Here is a 21,003-nt window from a genome sequence, read left to right as displayed (position 1 = left end):
TTTCCTCTGATGGAGCGAGCTACATCGGTGGGAGGGCGGGCTCGTAATCGCGGCGCGCCCCTGCCCGCTTGTTATCCACTCCCACCGCCCACACTGACAAGCACAATCCTACCTGGTCCCTGCCAATCCTGAGGCATTAGAGAGACAGTTTGGGCAAAACCCCCTCGGAAGGATGAACAGGGAGACATTGGCCCGGAATGTTTTGGGGGCAATGGTGAGAGCGAGAGGGAGGAGAGGGAATTGAATTCGGAGATACAAGCATCATGTGGCTCCTCCTGGGTAGTGACAGTGAACGCTGCTGGTTGCCTGCAGGCTGGGCTTCTCTTATCTTCAGTGCAGTGTTCTCTCCAGTGATAATGGCCTCTCATTACAGAGCTGCAGCCCTGGGGAGACTTTGTGTGAGTCACCAGTTTTAGTCACCGCGTCACAGTCGGCTATCCCCCGATCGCACTGTGGGAAAGTGGGGGATGAGAGGGCCATGTTTGCTTGCAGATATTCCTAATTGAACACAGAAACACACACTCCAGCAAGACAAATATTAACACAGACACAAAACCATACACACCCACGCATGCAGTTTAATGGGACGCCGGAGTGTCTAGTGTGGAGCGGCAAGGAACAGCTGTGTGTCCACTTCAGCCCGAGTCCTCTCCAAGCACCAGCGGGGAGACAGACACTGACCCCTGCTTAGCCCCATAATCTGGCACGGTGCCCGCGCTGTAACTCAACCTCTCATGTACGGTGATGGACGCCATGCCAATTCCCATCCCGACCCATCCTCTGATCCTCCCCAGCTGGCAAGAACTTTCACCTTACTGATAGTTAACACATTTCATCCATGCCAAATACCATAATGCCTCCCATAATGTGGCTGAATCCATGCACCGCCGACTGACGACCACGAAAAGCACCTGTTGTCGTAGCTGTAAGAATGGCACGAGGTAGACGCTGAAATGCAGGTCAACAGGAGGGGTTGTCGCTTCTGGAAAAATCTAAAAAAAAAAAAAAACTCCGAAAAAACGATTTAAATTTCAACAAAAAGCTGTTTTGTGCTGCAATCTAATAAGTGTTCAGGCCTCAACGCGAACCGCGATTTGAAAAGGTCGCCTCCTGGTTTGCGGTTATCAGTCTCAGAAATCGCCAAGCATGAGCGCACCGACACATCCCGACATACCAAAGGTTGTTTTTTTTTTTTTAATTATTTACCTCTGTTTACATGCATGCCAACATGCTCACATACGTGTGCACACTCACACAAAGCAACACAGATAGCACTGTAACTCGTAGGCAGAAATAAGAGCCGCGCTGCCTTTATTTCAGAACAGGTTTTCGTTGTCTCTCTGACAGGCCTTTCTCCCCACTGCCAAGCTGTCCCACTGAGATAAGCTGGCTGGCATTTTCATCATTCCGGCCGTGCTGATTGGACCATTATCATAAGAAAGAGGCTGAGAATCCAGGAGGCCTTCCCCCTGGACGCTGATTCATGTTCAAAGTTGGGATTAGCAATCTCGGCCCTCAAATCCCCTCAAACAAGGCCGGACTGAACAGACAAATGAAGCAAGCATTCAACAGATAACGAAAGAGGACTCACGGCTCAGTGGACGGATGGATGATGCCGTTTCACATCATTAAAGGACATATAATGAATGTCTCCAGAGAAAAGTTTCTCATAATTATTCGATTTGTTTGTGTAAAGGATGAGATATAGAAAGGTTGAGGTGATTATCGAACGGTTTTTCTTTCATAGCCTCCCGGATTCGGAACGTGTTGGATGTCGATGTCATCGAGAAACATGGATGGTTGTAATATTATTATTAGGTCTGCTCTGGTAGGACCGCTGAATGCAATGAATATAATAAAACTTTTTCCTATAGCAATACTGGGCAATTTCTAATGAGCTCCAAGAATCTGTTGGATCACCTGTCGCTCGATCCCTTTAACGTAAAGAAACTGGAATACTTCTGTGTGCGCTTGGAAAACGGATGATTTCACATTTCATTAGAGATGACACTCGTGAGAATGAGAGTTTGCAGCATAAACAAACACCGAGGCTGCAGAGCTAGCAGCTGTTTTTGTATCCGCCTCCATTTCTGCCAAAGAGAATCAAGAAAAAGGGAAAATACGCATGTGGGTGTAGTTGTGGGCGGCTGGACGAGGGGGGGTAGGGACGACAGAGGGAGCTGGCGTCGAGTCAGTTGTCTTTGGGTAACATTACATATCGAAGCCAAGGCTAGGCTATGCAGGCTAACGCTAGGCGCTGCAGACATAGCGGTAGAGCTAATACTGATGCTAGCTAATGGCTGATAATCTTCAACTTCCTTTGTTTTCATTGGCTTTTGACGGATTTACAGTCAGAATGTGCATGAAAATACATCAAGTGTCTGATGCACTCTGACTCACTTTGGGAGGAATCCATCCTCCTCCCACACTGGTAGATTTACACACTCCACCAACTGGCTCGTGCAGACTATGACCAATGTGCCGGGATTCTGAATCCTGGAGGAAATCCTTCATGGAACCCATCAGTGTATGTCCCCCTTTCACTGTAAGATAGTGGGATTACGAGATTTGGTAAATGTGCTTCTGATCATTTTGAGTCTACATTGAAACTCTGCATGCAGACACGAGCCAAACTGGTCAAGGAGTGTTTCCACCCTACTTCACAGTTTTCCTAAAACTCACAAATTCAAGCTTTTGTGGTTCCAAAACAAAATAAAAAATAAAAAATTCAGAGCATTTTTGTGAAATCTGATGGGACCTTTAGTGGTTGCTGGCTCCGTTTGCCCCACGTGCTCCAGGATGAGAGAAAAAAAAAAAGAAGAAGAAAGATGATGTGGTCATAGCACTGCAGCTGTAGCTCACTTCCATTTAATTTCTGATAATATCTTCTTTTTTTGAAGTCACTATTTTCAAAAGGTCTACAAAAATATAAGGTTACTGCAATGGCTGAGAATCCCTCATATTTTCACAACACTGAAAAACATTTTTCATGCTATTCATGGCCAACATTTTCTCTTTATTTCACTCCTCAGTTCCAAAACTGCCACATAAAAAGATTCACGGGAAAGTATGCAAGTACTGGACCGGAGGATGAAAGCCAGCGTGCAGTTCGCATCAGTTTGACTGGCCAAGTACAAGTACACACAGAAGACTCTGACTCTGTGTTTTTTCCACTGCTCTCTAAGTACCTACACTGAAAAGGCGTCCTGCTAAACAAGGACCAAACGTTTATAAGAGGACAGAGTGCAGCGAATAAATGTGATATCAGAAATAGGAGTTGTTCAAAACAGAGAGAGCAAAGTCATTGGAATCAACATGGAATAAATATGTAATTAAACATTTAATACAAATAGAGGATTGTCGGCATTTCAGTCATCAGCGTGATGGTTTATTGTCTTCTTGATAAATTGTCAGGAATTCTTTCAGCCTGTGTAGCAAAGGTGTCTAAAGAAGAAGGAAAAAAAGAAGGTAGAACTCTGGGAGTTGTGCTACTACGACTGAACCAAGTACTCTGTTGCATCTTGTAACTACGGGTATTACCAAATCAGCCTCGACAGAAATCTCAAGGTTTATATTACTTAAAAGTGTAGTAGTTGTAGTATTTCAAAAGTAGCACTGGAATTACAGTTTTTCAGGAGATCGTTAAGGAGAAACATGCTCCTTTTCAACTTTGATCACCTTTTTTTTTTTTTATTAAACTCTGTCCTGTTTCAGTAACGTGTAGTGACAAGTTAAACAGTTTATAGGTTTAAACATTAAGAGTTTAAGTTTTGGATGAAAGGACGTGGAAAAGATGCGTGAGTGAAGCCGTGGCTCCTTGGGTGTCTTCTTTAGCCTCGACTCTCTCATTAAGCTGAGGGGAGGCTTAGCGCTGCCTGTCTGCCGTGTGCACTGTAAAACTACAGTGTTAACAGTTTCCAGTGAGACAAACCTTATCATTCTCTGCCAGCGCTCATTATAGACTCCTCGTCTGTGCCAATTACAGAACTGAGCGATGACGGGGATGCAAGTTACAAACCAACGGAACTTTTGGGCTGCTCCTTCCTCTGCTTTTAGGTTCGGAATTTTTCAAAGAGATCTGAAATCTTAAAGGGAGACGTCTAGAGTGTCCTTATCTGGCTCGCGTAGCCCGACTGTGCGTACGGCCCGTCTTTGCAAATCATTGTGTACATCATGTAGCCGCAGTGTTTGAAGTGTGTTTTATTGTGGGTACAACAGAAGTGCTGAGAGAGGCGTGTATCACATATCTTTGAAAGAGGAGTCGGGGCAACTCTCAGCTTTTCAAGTTGTCGCCGTGTTTAGTCTGCTTTGTGTCTTCTGACATGTGATCGCTGTCTCTAAATCTATGGCTGACAAAAAAAAAAGATGAATTATAGTCAGTCGCGTATGGAAGCCCATTTCTGCCCCACCCCCCCAAAAAAGGCTTGATAATGTAAACATTCAAATAAAAATCTGAAATTAAAATGTCACGATTAGAGATTAGAAGTCTTTAGTATGGGATTTTTTAAAAGTGCTAATTAAAAGTCTTGATTTCAAATTTTTTTACACAACATTAGAACTTTTTATACACTTTTAATCTGATAATGATGACTTTTTTTTAATCTATCTGGTAATTTTGCAACGCAAAAGTCAGAATTAAGAGATTGAAAAGTCGGTATTGTTAATTGAATTGATATGTTATTTTACTGAAAGTAATATTTTAAACTTAATCTCATAATCGCTATTTTTTTATTTCCCAATGTTGACTTTTTATCTCAAAATTCAAAATTGAATCACCTTTTATTTGATCGATTCATTCCGACTTCCCATTGACCTTTTATCTCCTCATAGCGATATACCAGGAGAACATTTTATTATATTTAGGTTACATTTTTATCCTTCTGTTTTGTGGTGGGTTTTTTTTTTTAGCAGAATTGGGCCTCCGTACCATACAGTCATCAGACGAGAGTATAGCTCGCATGACAGCCACGTCTCTTTTTATTCCGCTCATTTGAGATGCACATTCTATATCTTGTACATATGTTTCCATTAATGAGGAATTTTGTCTGAAATGCTAACTAAACAAATCCATGCGACTACCCCACGTTCTCCTCTGAGGAAACTGTACGGTGGGCTCGAGGATCAGAAGGAATCTTACAATCGGTACTTGCTTTCTCTTTCATGCTTACATAAAAAGACTTTGTATTATGAGAGCAGCACAAAGCCCAGACCCTCTCCAGGTAGCTAAATGATAGATTATTCAAATTTCAGCCCATAACTCACAACTGAGAGGTTAGAAATCTGAGAACACAGTAATTACACTCCCACCAGGGGAGCTTTGGCTCATCAGCACCCACAGCTCGGAGGTTCAAAGTGAAACCTCCGAGCTGTGGGTTCATAAAAGGACAAATTCTGTGAGTTTCCTGTAACTGGGAGACTATTTTAGGGAGAAAGTTTACACAAAACATTGCAGCTCAGCATTATAACGTTTGCAATTAATTTCTCATCGCCGTAACACAAAATACGAGCTGAGAACCGCATCCCTTCCAGCTACTGGAGCTTCCAAATGTGTTAGCAAGATTATAAATCATTCAGTGAGATAATCGAGCAAATTTGAAGCAAATTGTTGATATGTTGCAAAAAAAACAAACAAAAAAATGCATAGGAATTAACCGTGTCGCATCTCCTTCAGTTGGACGAGCTGTAACTGTTCTTCAATACCAGCGGCCATGTTTGCAGGCTGTCAGGAGATGAGGGCAAATGTTGGGAACGTCCGTGAAGACGACAGCAGCAGGAGCAGCTGGTCCATCGCTTGAGTTGAAGCCTGCTCTGTCAGATCTGATTTGAATCACTGGTTTCGATCTCCCAACTTGCGCATTTACTCTTTTTCAAAACTTATACCTCTGCTGAGGAATAGCAGTGCACCCTGTTGCCCTGCTAATCACGAGCCAGCCAAGAGACGTTGACATATGCAGCAGTTTTTATTTGATTTTTGTTGCTGGTTTTTTTGTTTGTTTGACCGAAACCATTATCTTTTCCTCACCAAATGCTTTTTGTATCCAAACCCAACCAGACTTTAACCACTGAATTTATCTTAAAATATCCTATTTTCCAGTGAATCTCACATTATGCTTGAGGTCGTCGCGACAGGGCTCTGCACGGCCGCACTCATCGCTCACGTTGCCAGGCATTCGTAGGCGTTAGGCATGGAAAATTGCGCTTAACGTTTCACAAGATATCTCGCAAATGTTTCATGAGAATACAATGTCCCAGGTTGTTGCCGTGGAGACATCTGTCCACAGTGAAACACGAGAACTTCAACCAATTTGGTTTGTCTCTTTTACGCATTTTAGTTGTGGACCATAAACAAGATCTTCTCGCCAAAATTCACTCTAACGCTCCTGCACCGCTACTAAAATGATACAATCATAGCAGCGCTGGACAAAATCAACATAAATCCAGGTTGATGACAGCGGCTCTGCGGTGCGGTCGGCGGCATTACGTTTAAAATGATGGACCGAGGCGAACTGAGGTTGGATCCAAACCTGCAAACATCATTGTTATGCAAAAGCTTGAAAAAGTCAAGATCCACGCGCTCTGGAGGTCGTTCTGGAAACCTGATTTCATTCTCATCAGCAAAGAGGAGTCAGACCTCTTATTTACGGTCCTGATTCCAAAGTTACTAGCACATAATCCACAGGACAATCATCTTCCCAACAGTAGCAGCCGCAACCTCAGTGGACAAAGATCCCTGTGTTATTCAGAGGAAAATGCTAATTAATTATATTAATGACTTGGGGCATTATTATAGCGGATGAAGTGATATATGATTAAGGTTCAGTGGATGAAAATCACTGTGATCATTCCCACAGATGTAGAGTTCATCAAATAACGTGTAATCCGAAGGGGAATGGCGTGATCCTGCAAACGCTAATGAAACAAGGGAATGCGATCAATTATAACGCACAAAATGATTGTGAGCAAAGCTTAGAGAATTAACATTTACAGATTGCTTCAATTTACGGAGTATAATTAAGTGACTTGATAAAGAATGATTAGTGTAGATGAGGTGTGCGCGTGGTCATGTATGAATTCCGTGTCAAAGCTCCGTGTCCTTTTAATTCTTTGTTTTGTGTGTGTGTGTGTGTGTGTGTGTGTTACTTTCTCCGTCATTCTTAAATTGTCTGTCTTTACATCAGCCTATTATCATACGGCCACGTACTGTGCTCATATCAAACTCTACATTGGTGATTTATCATTTGATTAACTAGAACAAAAACAACGGGCACCCTAACATATGGCACCGCTGCTTTTGAAGTACACTTGCATACTTAAAAACACATTAAGACTAAAATGGTAAATAAGAAACACTCTGGTTTATTGTTTCACATTGTTCAACAATCATTATATAGGCTAAATTAATCCTCTTGCATTCCTCTTTTCATGTGATGCAGCTCCCCTGAGCGAGAAGAAAAGGGATTTCACCTGATCCATATTAATGTGTAACGGTTTATGGGCAAAGCTAATCTTGTAGTGTTTGCCTCCCACTCCTTTTGCAATCACATTAAGCAGCTCTGCAATCATCTACATGATGTTTGCAGTACAGTTGCTCTTAAGAAAGTGTGCAAGGATTAGAGTTAAGAGAAGGATAAACTCCTACCTGGATCATAGCAGACGAGGGAAAGCAGCTGGGATCACGTGTAAGGCAGCGAGGCAGACTCATTAATACTTTCACCTTTCCTGAGAACAGGTGGAATATTTCTCCCTGCTGCAACTGTGATAGTCACACTAGGTGGAGGAAAATAATCAAATTGTAAGGCGGACATTAGTTTTATTCTTTACCCTTTTTTTTTGTATAACTGGATAATTATTACTGTATTGTTGAAGCAAAAAACACAACAACAGATAAACTGAATCTAATGCATCATTACACAACACCTCAACACACAATATTTAACCATTTTGTCTTTTTTTTTTGAGTTCTTCCTCACCAGACGTTACTCAAAAGCAAAGCAGGTCCTCCTTCCTTCAGCTATACCTCTAAGGTAGTGACGCAATTAGCTAAAAATGCTGTTGTGGTTTATGTGCCCATGGGAAAAAAATAATTTTTATCAAATCTTTCAGCAGATGTCTTAGCTGCAAGGCAATTCTGTTTTTATGACTGCGGTGTATTTTATTGTTTTGAAAATCCCAAGTAAACGTTAGCTGAAGCTGACTCAACAGGGCTAACGTTATTCTCGCTAGGTCACTTCGGAGTCATGCCTATGCCCCTCAGACATCATTTCAAATACATTTTTTTTTTCCCACATAAAAATTAGAGTTGGAGTTATGGTTAATCCTGAGGGAACACTGACAAACTCACCATTGTAGTAAACCAAGTTTCATTGCCTAATAGTCTGACAGCATGACTGTTTTCCAGGTATTAGCCAGACCCCATGTAGTTCTAGTAAAAGGTAAGGTTAAGATAATACCAGTGAAAACTGTTGTTGTTGTTTTTTAATTTAACCCATACCGTCCACTGAGTAGACTTTGTTGATACATTTTATTTTATTGTCTAACAGTAATATTACATTTGAATGCTCACCGAATGGGACACCAGTGCCTTGTAAATCACCTGCATCCTGCTCCTGACAATAATGACAGCCAAGCACATCATTTTGTGGAACAGTGCTTGAGAACTTTACACAGCACTATTAAACGAGTGGTTGTGACACTTCAGCTTTGTTCGGCTAGACTTCAGCGCAATGTCTTGCACCAACTTCAGATTGGTAAATAGATTAAACTTTTTAGCAGGATGACTTCTCGTGTTGTGATACAATTTAGAGAAGGACCTTGAAGGATTTGGATTTGATACAGGTATTTGTTGCTAAAGTACGATTGAATGAACCACTGAATATGTGTACATGTGAGTATTTTTTGTTGTTTCCAAGAGTAACAGCTTGATGTTAATACAAAACCTGCGACATAAGGCCGTGTAGGTCACGTCTCCTCAATGCTGTGTCCACCCTCAGGGCTTTCAGAGTCCGCATTCATCTATTGATCCTTCTCGGTCTCGGATTGTGCATAATCAAAGCTTTGCTGCTGATGATAGCAACAGCATCCAATCACTTTTATGATCTCCCAGGTTTTAACTCCATTGTGTATTCACTCCTGCCCCACTTAGTTAAATTCAAGGTCCCCTCCTTTCTGTCTGAATGGCACCATCACCACCTGGTCTCCATTCACTTATTGATTGCCGCAGGCTATGGTGATCAGCTGAGTCCTGCCTGGTATTTAGCATTTATAATGCTCCTGTGCTTCAAAAGAGGTCTCCATAGAACTTCGTCAGCCTCCTCAATGCCCCCCCCCCCCCCCCCCCAAATATCTGCATTATCCTCCATCAGCATTCACAGGAGATCAGGTTTACCCACCAGAGAAAACACCGAGCTGCACATAATGTTTCTCTTCTGGGACTTCTTTCTTTATCATCATGATTATGTGTCAACACTGTGCCCCTTGCACTCTTTCCCTCTGGGACCAGCCCATTTAGGTGTACCTTTGCGGCCCCGGCCTTCGCTCTTGACAGTTTGCGTATCTAAAGTTGCCAATCAATGCTATGAAACTCTCCTTGGCCCTCATTTTCTTTCCATACAACAAAATCCATCCCTCATAGCACAATAGGACAAAAGAAGGCTGTACTGCTGGAGCGTAGTTGGTCTGTCAGGCAGGGTGGTGTATGAGGTGTATGGGGTAGGGTGTTACGGTGGAACTACCCCATTCTCTGGTTTCCAGAACCAGGCAGAAGGGTTAATGACTGGTTGAATGGTTTTCTGCCCCTTCTTCTGAGCGTGTATTATAGATGGAGATAGGGCTACCATTGTAGCCTTGTGTCAAAGTGCACTGGAACAATGAGGACCTCAAAGTTCAGGGCTTACCTCTTAAGGCTCAAAAGGAACCTCTCAGTTTTTCATGTGCAATGGGGTGTGCTGGCACTCCAGGTCTGTTCAATGCCTCCTTTGATTCTGTGTTGAGCTGAAGGGACAAAGGAAGAGAAAGTGAGTGTGCATGTGGGAGGAGATTTGGGTAAGGGCAGGCATCAATCTTTAACCTGTGCACTGGGGACACCAAACACAGCTGAACCCTGAGAGTTGATCACACTGCTCACTCCGCCTCCTGTAAGATTCAACACAGGGCCTTAACAAATTTTCGCATACCCATTCTTCAGCTTTGTCCTATCACTGGTGGGATGTTTCTCCTAAAGACTGGCCCAAAATCCCCTAATGTAGAACTTGTGATGGTGAGATTTCTCCTGAAGTACGTAACACTTGGTTGAGCACTATTTTGTTTGTTTGTTTGTTTGTTTGTTGTTGTTGTTGTTGTTTTAATTGGGATAAGTGACAGTTTTCAGCTCTTGTATAATAATGGTTTAAATTATTACATGGCTCTGAGTCTCGCCTCAGACATGGTAATCAAACTGCACCCTTTGCTATGCTTAATCAAATCCACATGGTAATAAATTTTACACTGCAAGGCCCATTACCTCTAATTGGGACCTAATTTGGCAAATATACATCACAAGTGACACAAGGTAGCTGGGGATGTTGGAAATTTGAGTGAAATGTAGGACTGAATAATTGAGGGTTTTTTGCTGGATGCATCATAGTTTAATCAAGTACGCATGTTTTAGGTAGTTATATTTTTAATAAAAGAGCCAAAACCAATATGCAGACACAAACAGGGCTAAAGAAATGTCTCATTGTGTGGCATGTACCTACTTGCTGGGGTTTTAGTTCCAGTTAACGATCCTCATTTGGTTTTTCCTGCGCCCATCAACCACAGCGCAGTGAAGTTCCATGACGTCTTCAGCAATGCCCTTTATTTTTTGATAAGGGCAAATTGTTTGTGCTGTTTTACGGCCGTACTGAGCTTTTTTTTCGACAGGGTAGGTTTTTACAAGCATAGCAAAGATTGATGTGGCTCTAAACCCGTTCAACTAGCATAGGAATGAGAGCATGACCCCCTTTACGTTAGTCTGCCGTTTGGTTGAAGATGATACACAATAAATCCTCTATGCACCAAAAGGCCTTCTTTATTTTACATTTACAGGAGTGTTTTTACTGTGATGAAAATCAAGAAGTTTTTGGAGTTAATCTTTGATTCATTGAAGGAAAGGTTCATTTCATGTGGCTCATTGTCGGTTTCTTAACATGATGATTGTATATTGTCCCAAAAAAAATGGACTTTTAAAATATGTGTGAGAGTGTTACTGTAATCGGTATTTTCGGACTGTAGTACTTTGCTATTAGGGGACTGATTCCCTCAGACATGTACGCCAACTTGAGTTGGCCCTTGATCGCCTGAGGTAGTCAGTGCGTGTTCCTTGGTCCCGCCGTGGCACTGGCTCATCATGGCGAAGGTTAGGGGAAAAAAAACAACCCATTTCTGGATACGTGAGGAGACAAACTTCATGTTGTTTCAGCTGACGTATCTCAAAACATATGGTCAATAAACATTCCATTGCTTGAAATCAAGTGTAAGTGGGCACACCACCACCTACCGTTCCTGAGGCGGCCATAGTCCCGACAAGTAAATCATTTCTTACTGGCCAGTTAGATGTCCTAATTGGGCTATGGCTACAATTGTCTCTCATTCTCTCTCATTCTTTGTTCAAGGAATACAGACAACAGAAGGAAAAGGGGCCAAAAAGTGTTTGCTGTTGACAAAATAATTAGTCCATTATAGCCCACAGATCACACTTCAATCGTATGCATTCGTCTCAGTTTTCAGTAGCATTAGAACTCTCTTGAGTATCACCCAAAAGCTTTGCTGAAATTTACCAGTGGGTCCCACAGTATCACCCTGAATAGACATACAGCCCAGTCATCGCTGTTCTCACTGCATGGCCTAATTGGAGCCCAGGCTTTAGGAAGGCTGGATGTATAGACCTGAGGGGGAGGCAAGAATCTGTCGTTAAGAGAATTCTTTACAGTGAAAGTTTCCTGTGAATAGGAGTTTCTCTTCCCCAAAACCCTGCTGCTCCTTATTCCCACTGGCAAAGACAATGTGTTTTTACAACAGCTCATTAATGACAGAGGGGCTGATTTGACGCTTCTTTGAAAGGAAACTGAGTCCCATTGTCGAGTCACTGTCTTCATTTGAATGTTGGTTCATTTTGAGGTGATTGTTGTGGATTAGGGAACTTAAAGCTTTTCAATCCAGGGCATAACTTTATTGTTCTTACTTTCATTAGCATCCTAATGTCCTTGAGGTCCTCAAGTGATTGACTGGATTTTACCAAAGAAATCAGCCAATTTGCATTTGACACAGGGTAGCTCTTGAACACAACACAGCAATGAGTGTTTGCAGCTGTCTTTGGAAACATGGGCTATTACCACATTAGTGTTTCAAATAGAATGATCAAATACAGACTGCAGGTAGAAGAGTCAATCAAGTTTTTCTGTGCATGATATTATTTCATTTCAATATGTACAGAAGCCTGTACATGTGCTGACTTGAAGGGTACATAATATTTTGATTTTGAAATTTCCCCTTTGTGGGATTTATAAAGACTTACTGTATCTTGTCTTGTCTTGTCTTGTCTTGTCTTATTTGGTTTAGTCTTATGTGAACAATGAAGGCTACTATCTCAAAAAGTGAAGTGCAGAGCTAATGGATGACAGAGACCTCTCCATGGTGGTCATCTCGGGGTCATGACTTGTGGAAGTATGACACAGCTGGTGCCCAAAGCCATATGAAGGAGATGAGGTTACAGGACAGGAACCAGACAGCTCTGCTTTCCACCTGCCACCTCTAGAACTCATCCTGGGAGCAGAGAACTCCTGCTGTGTGGCACCGTGACAACCAAATAGCTCCCCACTGATTGGCCTAGCAGTTACAAATTAGCACACTGAGAGTAATTAGCATATAAAGAGGCGAGCTGAGGACACTGAGGGACGATCATCTGGGACGTCCCCTGCAGTGCCTCTGGTCCTCTGTAATGACCACTGAGTACCTTGCAGAAGTCCCTGAACGCAGACAACAAGGTGCTTACCCCGTCCGACATTTGTCACTTCTACCTGCAGGCTATGGGTCACCATGGAGAATGGAAGAAGACGAAGACGGGGCCTCTGGGATCAGCTGGGAGACACCACCCCAGGGTAAAAAGAGTATCAACAAAATTATCACCAAAATTCCCTTCACCTCCATCAAAGCCTCTTAGCCTTATCTCTGCCCCCCCCCCCAACTTCTCATTATAGACTTAACGCTCATTACACTTCCCTCCTCATTTCAGCCTCCAGTATCTCGTCCTCCTCTGTGTGGGCCTGGAGTGGCAGATGTACCGTAGAGGGCCTGACCTGATAAGAACTTTGGCAGGCTTATAGTTTAACCACTGTAACTGAGGGTCTAAAGGTCAAACAGTAGGCAGTCGATGGAACGCAGCGGGATCAATTCTTACCATCAGTCTTAATGATAGGGGACATCATTAAAAGCTAGTTTCTGTTAATGAGCAGCACATCCCAGGGTCCCATCACATTTACCATTCGCTCAATTGTAGATAATCCAAGCACTGGTATTGATTCCACACAATTGAAGATGTAGATTTCCATTAACTGATGCTGCCTGTAATGAATAAATTGTGATTGGTTATAGATATTAGGAAGTTCGGCCTTTAGAAAAATTCTAAAATTTGAACCCCAGGATTATGCTGTCGATGGCATCGTGACATCAGGGGGAAGGTCAGGTGTCGCTGCTCTGCAGCTCATTCGGTTTCATGGCAAGGATGACCGCATCCACAGGGTAATATAAATAAGCCAGCTATGAAAAAAAAGGGACCCATCATGCATTCTGACATGCTACTTCTGCATGGCAAGGTACAGGGATGATCATGTGTAGCCTGCATAGTGTAGACAAGCACTGCTCACTGGTCTCAGGAGGTGGATGCACGAGCAAGGAGGCTAAAACGCATTAGCGTTAGTCGCTGTCGCTGGCCACTGTTACGTACAGCTACAATGAAAGGGGCGGGGCATGTAGTGACATCACATTAATGTTAGATGGTGTTTGGAGTCTGTGCTCTATGTCCAAATTAGTGCAATTATTCTGTCAATAAGAGGAAATAAAAGCCTCTCAAACATGTGACATCCCCCGACCCATGGCCCTGGTGATTGGTGTTGGCACGATGAATGAATGAAATAGAGGAATGAGCATGGGAAAAAAAATAGCCCACTTTAACCTTTAGGCCACGGGACAATGAGGTGCGGATATCATCCCAGTGCGTCCGGTCAGATTGCACCTACAGATTCTGTTCTCAGTTATCGTCTGCCAGCTCATCCCTGCCCGTCCCTCAGCCTTCGCTCACGACCAGACTTGATTAACACCCTCTTGTTTGCCTTCTCCTTTTATGTGCTAATCCTTTGGGGCTAAACATTTTACTCTGTTTTTAAAAGGCCTTGTTTACTTCCTGTACTTCGATCCTTCATCCTGAGTTCCGAGTCCACCCCGAGGCTCCAGAGAGAACTCTTTCAAGTGTCTCATCTAGGCTCCCTCTTCGCTGTTCTCCTCTCTTTATTCCCCCCTTTTTTAACTTTTTCAAAGACTGTACCGTGTTCTTTGTTTTGGAATGTTTCTGCGAACTCATTACCCTTCACTGGAAGCTGTTTACTCACTTCTTAATACAGTATTGCAAATGTCTGCTGAGAAACAGACAAACGAAGAGGCAGGAGCCTTTACACACAAGAGATTCTGATTAATTAAAGCAGGAAAACGCATCTGTAAGCAAAAACTAAATATGGCGCCCAAAATGTCCCGTGAGCCTTTTCATCAAGTTAGTGCAATTAGTACCATTGCAGTACTTCGTCCAGCTGCTTTGACATGTTAGAATATCTGCTGTGAGGAGGAGGCTCGGATCTAAATGTAATGGTTGCTGCTAACTGATAGTTTCTGGTAACATCAAATCATTTAAACGTGTAACAAATACCTACTGTAACGCTACGTTGTGCACGTTTTGTCTCGGCGTTTGTCGTGTCAAGAAGTGGAAACCTGATTTTTAAGCTAGTGCACATTTGTTGTTGGGGGAGTATTTCTCAACAGTGGTAATTAGCTTTTGAAGTATTTAGTACTGAGTGGTTTTTAAGAGATCTAGTCCTATCTTGTCTTCCTTCTCAAATCCTAACCTTTATTGATTCCTGCATTATAGCAACGCCCTTCATCACCCCTCCTCGCGGTGACGTCTCAAAGTGAAGGAGGAAGTTTCCAGATGGTTTAGCACTTGTCAGGGTGACTCCGATGACCCCAGATGCTATCCAGATGCAGGTCAACAGCAGGGTGCACAATGCTGTCCGAGTGACTTACAACATGCTGTAAAAGCCACTAAAGAAAGGAAAAGAGGGTAAACTCTAAACTCCACCTTGCAGAATGAGTCAAATAGGCATGAAATGCCTTGAAGATCGAGTTCCTTTTGGCTTTCCGCGAATGTTGCGGCAGCTCGTTTTTGAGAAAGTTGACACATTAGTCTAAGAGTTGTCACCAGAGGTTCTGCTCTGGATCAGTGGAAAGCATTAAGTGGCAGGTTAACGTTTCCAAATGTTGCTGAATTATTGCTGCCTGCCACTAAATGAAAACAGGGCGGCAAATATTCCCATGTTAACTTCTCCAGCGTCTTTGCCAAGCATAATGGAGCTCACAGAAGGGCCAGTCATTTTGATGTGAGATTAAGAAAGATGTAATCAGGTGTTATTCGGCTGTTGACTTGATATGGTCACTGAATCTCCCAATGAGGCATAATTGGATCAAGTGAAGTGAGTAAATGATGCATGAAAGGACTGTTGGGGGAGAGATGTGGAGAAGAAATACCAGCGGAGTACCATTGACTTATAAAAACATATTATGTGCTTTTGTTTTTCTTCCCTAATTAATTAGGGTCTTTCAGTGGTGCCTAGTGACTAAACTAATAGAAATAAAGGGTCTCTAAAGGACTGAGGGGGCAGACGATATTATTTTGCCCTTCAAACGGGCCTCCGGAACACCCCTCAACCAAGCCGTGGCCCATTCTTTTAAACGAGAGCCATAAAAGTCCATGAACCATAGGAATATGTTTGCCATATGGCCTTTGATTGTTAGGGGGGAAATGCAAGGCGAAAGCAAGAAAGCATAAAGGGTGTGTGTGTGTGTTTGTGAGAGAGAGAGAGAGAGAGAGAGAGAGAGAAAGAGCTGAGGAGCGGTGTCCTCAAATTCCCAATGCTGCATGGGGCTACAGAATCTGAGTGGTGGCAGTGTGAACATTATCCAGACAGTTGTGTGTGTGTGTATGTGTCCGCGTGCGCTCGGTGTGTGTGTGTGTGTGTGTGTGTTTGTGCTTGTGTGTAAGAGAGAGAGAGAGAGATTTACAGCGCTGACCTGCAAGTGCAACAGTGTTCCGTCGGAGGGGAGGAATTTTATGTCGGCTCCGAGGGTCAAGCTAACAGGGAGCTATACAAACCAACAGTTCTGTGCATAGTCATTCAGACTTCACACACACCCCCACACATAAATACACACATATATCTGACGGAGGCCCATGAACATGTCTTTTTGATAAATAATTCACTGCAACATATTTGGGGTGAAAAATGAAAGCAGTGAAATTGATATCTTTTATGGGGAGAGTTGGGTTTTTTTAGTGTTTGCGCATGTTGGTGTGTCCACAGAGATGGTCTGTATCCTCCAATCATGAGAAGGTCCTTTGTTCAACCTCACAAAATGGACACTGGCACTCGCGATGGAGCGCGCCAAGTAGTTGTTCGTGTCTGACATCGGTCTTCCCCGTTTATATCCATGCCATTGTGGGACTGTCATGTCGTTCCTCCGCTGTGTCTCCACTGTGTTCTCTGGTACCCAGGCGCTCACCAGCTGGACTTCCTTGTGCTCTCACCCCGGGCCTGCTGTCTCCTGATGGACCACTGCAGACACACACTCCACCGAGGGAAGAGTCCAGCTTCCCCCCTTTGTTCTACTAATCACTTTGTGTCCATTCCACATACACGGATGGTGATACCCGAACACGCAAAAGACGTGGAGGAAGCTGACTAATTAGTTTTGCTAATCACAGATGCATTAGCCTAAAGCTCTGAATCTCTATTCTCCTGTTTTCAAAGGGTGTCATTTTTTTTCGTTGATAGGCTTTCAGGTTCAGCTCACTCATTCAATAGGAGAGTGATGTCATCATGTTGCATTTCAGAGCTGCAAATAAATCATTTGCGTTCATCCCAAGTTGTCCTTTAGGGGTCTAGGACACGCTTTGTTGCCTTCGCTGATGGACGACGGGCTGTAATTACATGTTAAGTACATCCTTGTGGCTGCATGCACGTATGTGGTATTTGTGGACAAAGACAAGTTCTGCCTCTTTCACACGTTCTCTGCGACCCTGATAGATATTACCCTGAGGAGCCATATGTGAGAACGTAAATGTCCGAATCACTAGACATGAACCAGAGCACCAGCTCCCCAGGACAGAGTCTGTGAAACATGAGTCCGAGTCCGTGTGTGATTGCGGGTCATTGTCCAGAGAAACCGCAGCATGCTTTTTGTATCCTGTCCCGCATCCTGCAGGCTGAGACGCCAGTGGTGTCATCCACTGCACAGCGTACCCACTACTTAAGCTCCAGAATTTCCGTATACCCACTCATGACTGCAGGGATACATATGAACATAGTTGTGGGACGGAATTTTCCTATGTGAAAAGCTCTCAGTTCTTTAGAATGGCCTGTACTGTGTGTAAATGCTTGTGTTGTGATGGCAGTGGTGGTTTTGGGGTCGTTGGGTCTTCTAGAGTGTGGAGGGAGGAGGTGGTCTGAATCCTCCCAGTAAACCCAGAACTGGAAATGAAACCCTAGGACGCAGACGTGCTCCTGTTGTTTTAAGATGGTAAGGAAACTGCTTTGGTGTCTATATTTGTGAGGGTATATATGCATGTATGGGTCGTCCAGCTCCAGTGGAGCAGAATGGATGAGCTGCAGCCAGACCATCCTGCAATTAAAGTGTTACAGGTGCAGGACAGAGCGTCCAGGTCTAGAGGGGCGTCCCTAAAGACTTTGGATTGTCCTTTTTCTTTTTATTCTGTTCATTGTTTCCGCTGACTTTTAGGGATATTGTCCTCAGTCTCTCTGAGTGAAGCCTTTGAGGAGCGACCTGTGAGTCTCCTTTACCTCCCATGAATGCGCCTCTCATATCTGCCTGTTTAAAACGCAGTGGATTTAAAATGCTTTCACTGGCCTCCGTCCGACCAGTTTTACTGGACTTTTTGCGAGGTCTGCAGTTTAAAAGCGGATTTGTCCACTTTCTGGTCTTTCTAACCTGCAGCTCTGTGTTAGCATCAAATGCTATAAGGACAGAGACACATGATCTAGTGCCTGTACATGCTTTTACCATCAGAGGTGGCATGTGGCCCTTCATGCCTCTCATGCTTGGCCTACAGTTCAACTCTCACATGCTGCAACACGACTCATGTTTGATGGACCTGTGATTCTGCTGTCAAAGGATTTTTACTTTTAAAAGTCTTTCTGTTTCAACTGTGTGGGTCAACATCCGTGTAAATAGAAATTACAAGCAAATTTATAAGCGCCTCTTGAATTTCAGGGGTCAGTGGACGCAACCTTTGACAAGCGAATGTTCTCTGGTCTTCCCCTGCTGTTGGAGCAGCGTCCTCTGATGTTCCAGTCATCCGTCAGCCATGTTCTGGCGTCTGACGGTGCTGAAGCGAGTCATCCTCCCCACTCTTCATCGCTGATGAAACATTCAGGCGAGTGCATGTTGGCGTAAGTGACTTTGATGTATGACAGAAGCTGATTTAGTCTGTGACTACATAAGCTGCCAATCATCGCTTTATTTCCTCAGCATGACGGACGTCTAAAGGGTCAGGGGTCAGGTACGGATGCTGATGACCTTGGCCTGGTCCTGACCTTTGGATTTGGTTGGTATCACAAGAGTTGGGTCTGCAGAGTCAGAGAGGTCTGTCTTTTTCAAATGATAAATGAATGAGTGGACCATTGGGGAAAAAGAAAAAACAACACAGTGTCCGTTTTGACCCCTTGAAACCGGGCTCCAGGGACAGACCTGGATCTCCTCCCGGAGCTGTGCCTCGGCCCCTCGTGGCAAGCGATCGATTTCGTTCCTAAATAACTCTTGGGTTCGTATAACTACGATCATCTTTAAGGAGTTGCAGGCAAGTGTGTTAAGAGGTGCAAGAGAGTGGGCATGAATGTGTCTGCCTGCACATGAGATTCATGTAGACTCGCGTGTGAACATGCACATGTGTCGCAATGCTCATGCTGAAGTGTAAGAGGTCGGATCTCCATGTGATCGCACCGGCTAATCCAAATTTGATTTTAGCCAGCTGCACATTCTCAGCCCTCTCTCTTCCCCAGCTGAGGGAGGACAATTATTAACGCTGCAGATGACCAAGGCTCAGAGGTTCCTCCACTGGTGGTGATGGCAAGCAGATGGCAGCGAGTGGAGGAGAGCCCCAGCCCTCCTCCCCGGCACAGACCCTTTACATAAAGCACCATTTGCATTTCATGAGCCTTAATTGCGTCTGTTGGCCCCCTCCCCACCGGCCCTGCGATTTTGTGCCTGTCACTGTGCACCCATGCATCCTTGAAGAAGCTGTGATAGATTAAAGCAGACCTTCTGTTTGCGTCGCTCTCATTGTGCTCCATAAATGAGAAAATATTATCTACCGTTTGACTTAAAGTTAAAAAAAGGGGGCGGGGGGGTGTAATGGTGACAATGGGTGGGACAGGACAAGACAGGCAGGGTTTTGAAGACATTAATAGGAGTGTGATTATTTTTAAATCCTGTTCTTGACCCCATGATGGCAACACAATGATACAAAGGTGAAAGGTCCATACTTGATAGACACAATTCACTGAAGTTTGCTGTCTCAGTCCTCAGTCGAGTGTTTGTGGCAAAAACAAAGCGTGAGCAGCAGGAGCCACCGTGGGATGAGGGGCAGAGACGGGCCTGTTGTTTCAACCTGCTATTGGTGCACATGTGGATGCAGGTCAGAGGAAACCACAAATAAATGTTGTGAATTGAGGCAGGAGCTTTCTCAGTAAACGCGTCACTGGATGGTAAAGAAATAGGTTGATTTTTTTTCCTCCGGGCTGTCACCAAGTGTTTTCTCGCAGGGGAATTAACGTCTCTGTGAATGTGTGAAGTTCTGCTCCGTATGCCGAGTGTCCTGAGACAACTTCTGCTATGAATCAGCGCTAAAAAAGGAATTTACAACACCTTCGAGCAATGTGAGGTGGCATCCCGCCTATCAGGAGCAAGTACCGGTTCATTTGTCTCGCTCAGGAACACTTCAGCACAGCCGCTGGAGTTACAGGGGATCAAACCAAGGACTCTCTGATTACCAGTCAACTTGTGCTACCTTCTTGGATGTCTTCCACTTGGACTGAAATGCAGGGCTCGTATGACCATTAAAAACCTGGAAGATGGAAATCACGCTCCCTTGTAAAAGTTTTGAAAAACGAATCAAGTCTAAAATGTTTGGTCAAGAGAGCGCGTGGATCCTCTGAACCTCCTCTGGTTAATGTCGACTTCCGTGGTTGTGTTTACGTAGCATCAAACCATGTTTTTTGCCGTCGATTTTGTCATGGATTTCTCTGTTAATTTTTTTGTTACCAGATGCGAATGAATATCATGAAAACGTTCCCGGAAGTCACAATTTTAATGGTAAAACAATGAGTATTTCAGTTGTATTTCTATTCCTTTTACTATTGATATTCAGTATAAGTTCCAAAAACAATTCTTTCTACATCTTTATCTTCAAGGTGAATCTCTTACTGCTACATCTGTGCTCTTTATACATTTTTATATCGGTGTAGACTCCGTTTCATTTCCTTTGTTGCCTATTTTTGCACAATGAATTGTATCATGTTTGAAATCAAACGTGGAGGAGTCATTTATCTTCTGATTTCACCTCTAATGAGGTGTTGTGCCATAAAAGCCATCATGATGGCTGTGGAGGAGGAGGAGGAGGAGGAGGAGGAGGGGCTTTCATTAGCCTGA

At 43.7% G+C, this 21,003-nt stretch overlaps 1 long non-coding RNA gene across 2 annotated transcripts in view; it reads left to right on the top strand.

The window, feature by feature from the left end:
• The window catches only part of LOC147239905 (uncharacterized), a 121,321-nt gene extending 100,506 nt beyond the window's left edge, over positions 1-20,815 (top strand). The window contains exons 2-5 of one of the 2 annotated variants that reach the window (XR_015111480.1): positions 13,041-13,115; positions 18,568-18,746; positions 19,875-19,990; positions 20,118-20,815. This is a non-coding gene — a long non-coding RNA (uncharacterized LOC147239905). The remainder of the gene's footprint in view (positions 1-13,040; positions 13,116-18,567; positions 18,747-19,874; positions 19,991-20,117) is intronic. The other variant, XR_015111479.1, reaches the window with a different exon arrangement.
• The last annotated feature ends 188 nt before the right edge of the window (positions 20,816-21,003 follow it).

The sequence above is a fragment of the Aulostomus chinensis genome, chromosome 23, assembly GCF_037954235.1.
Source record: "Aulostomus chinensis isolate RoL2024-O1b breed Wild chromosome 23, RoL_Achi_v1.0, whole genome shotgun sequence".
In the NCBI taxonomy this organism is placed as follows: Eukaryota; Metazoa; Chordata; class Actinopteri; order Syngnathiformes; family Aulostomidae; genus Aulostomus; species Aulostomus chinensis.
This window is presented reverse-complemented; position numbering and strand designations above follow the sequence as displayed.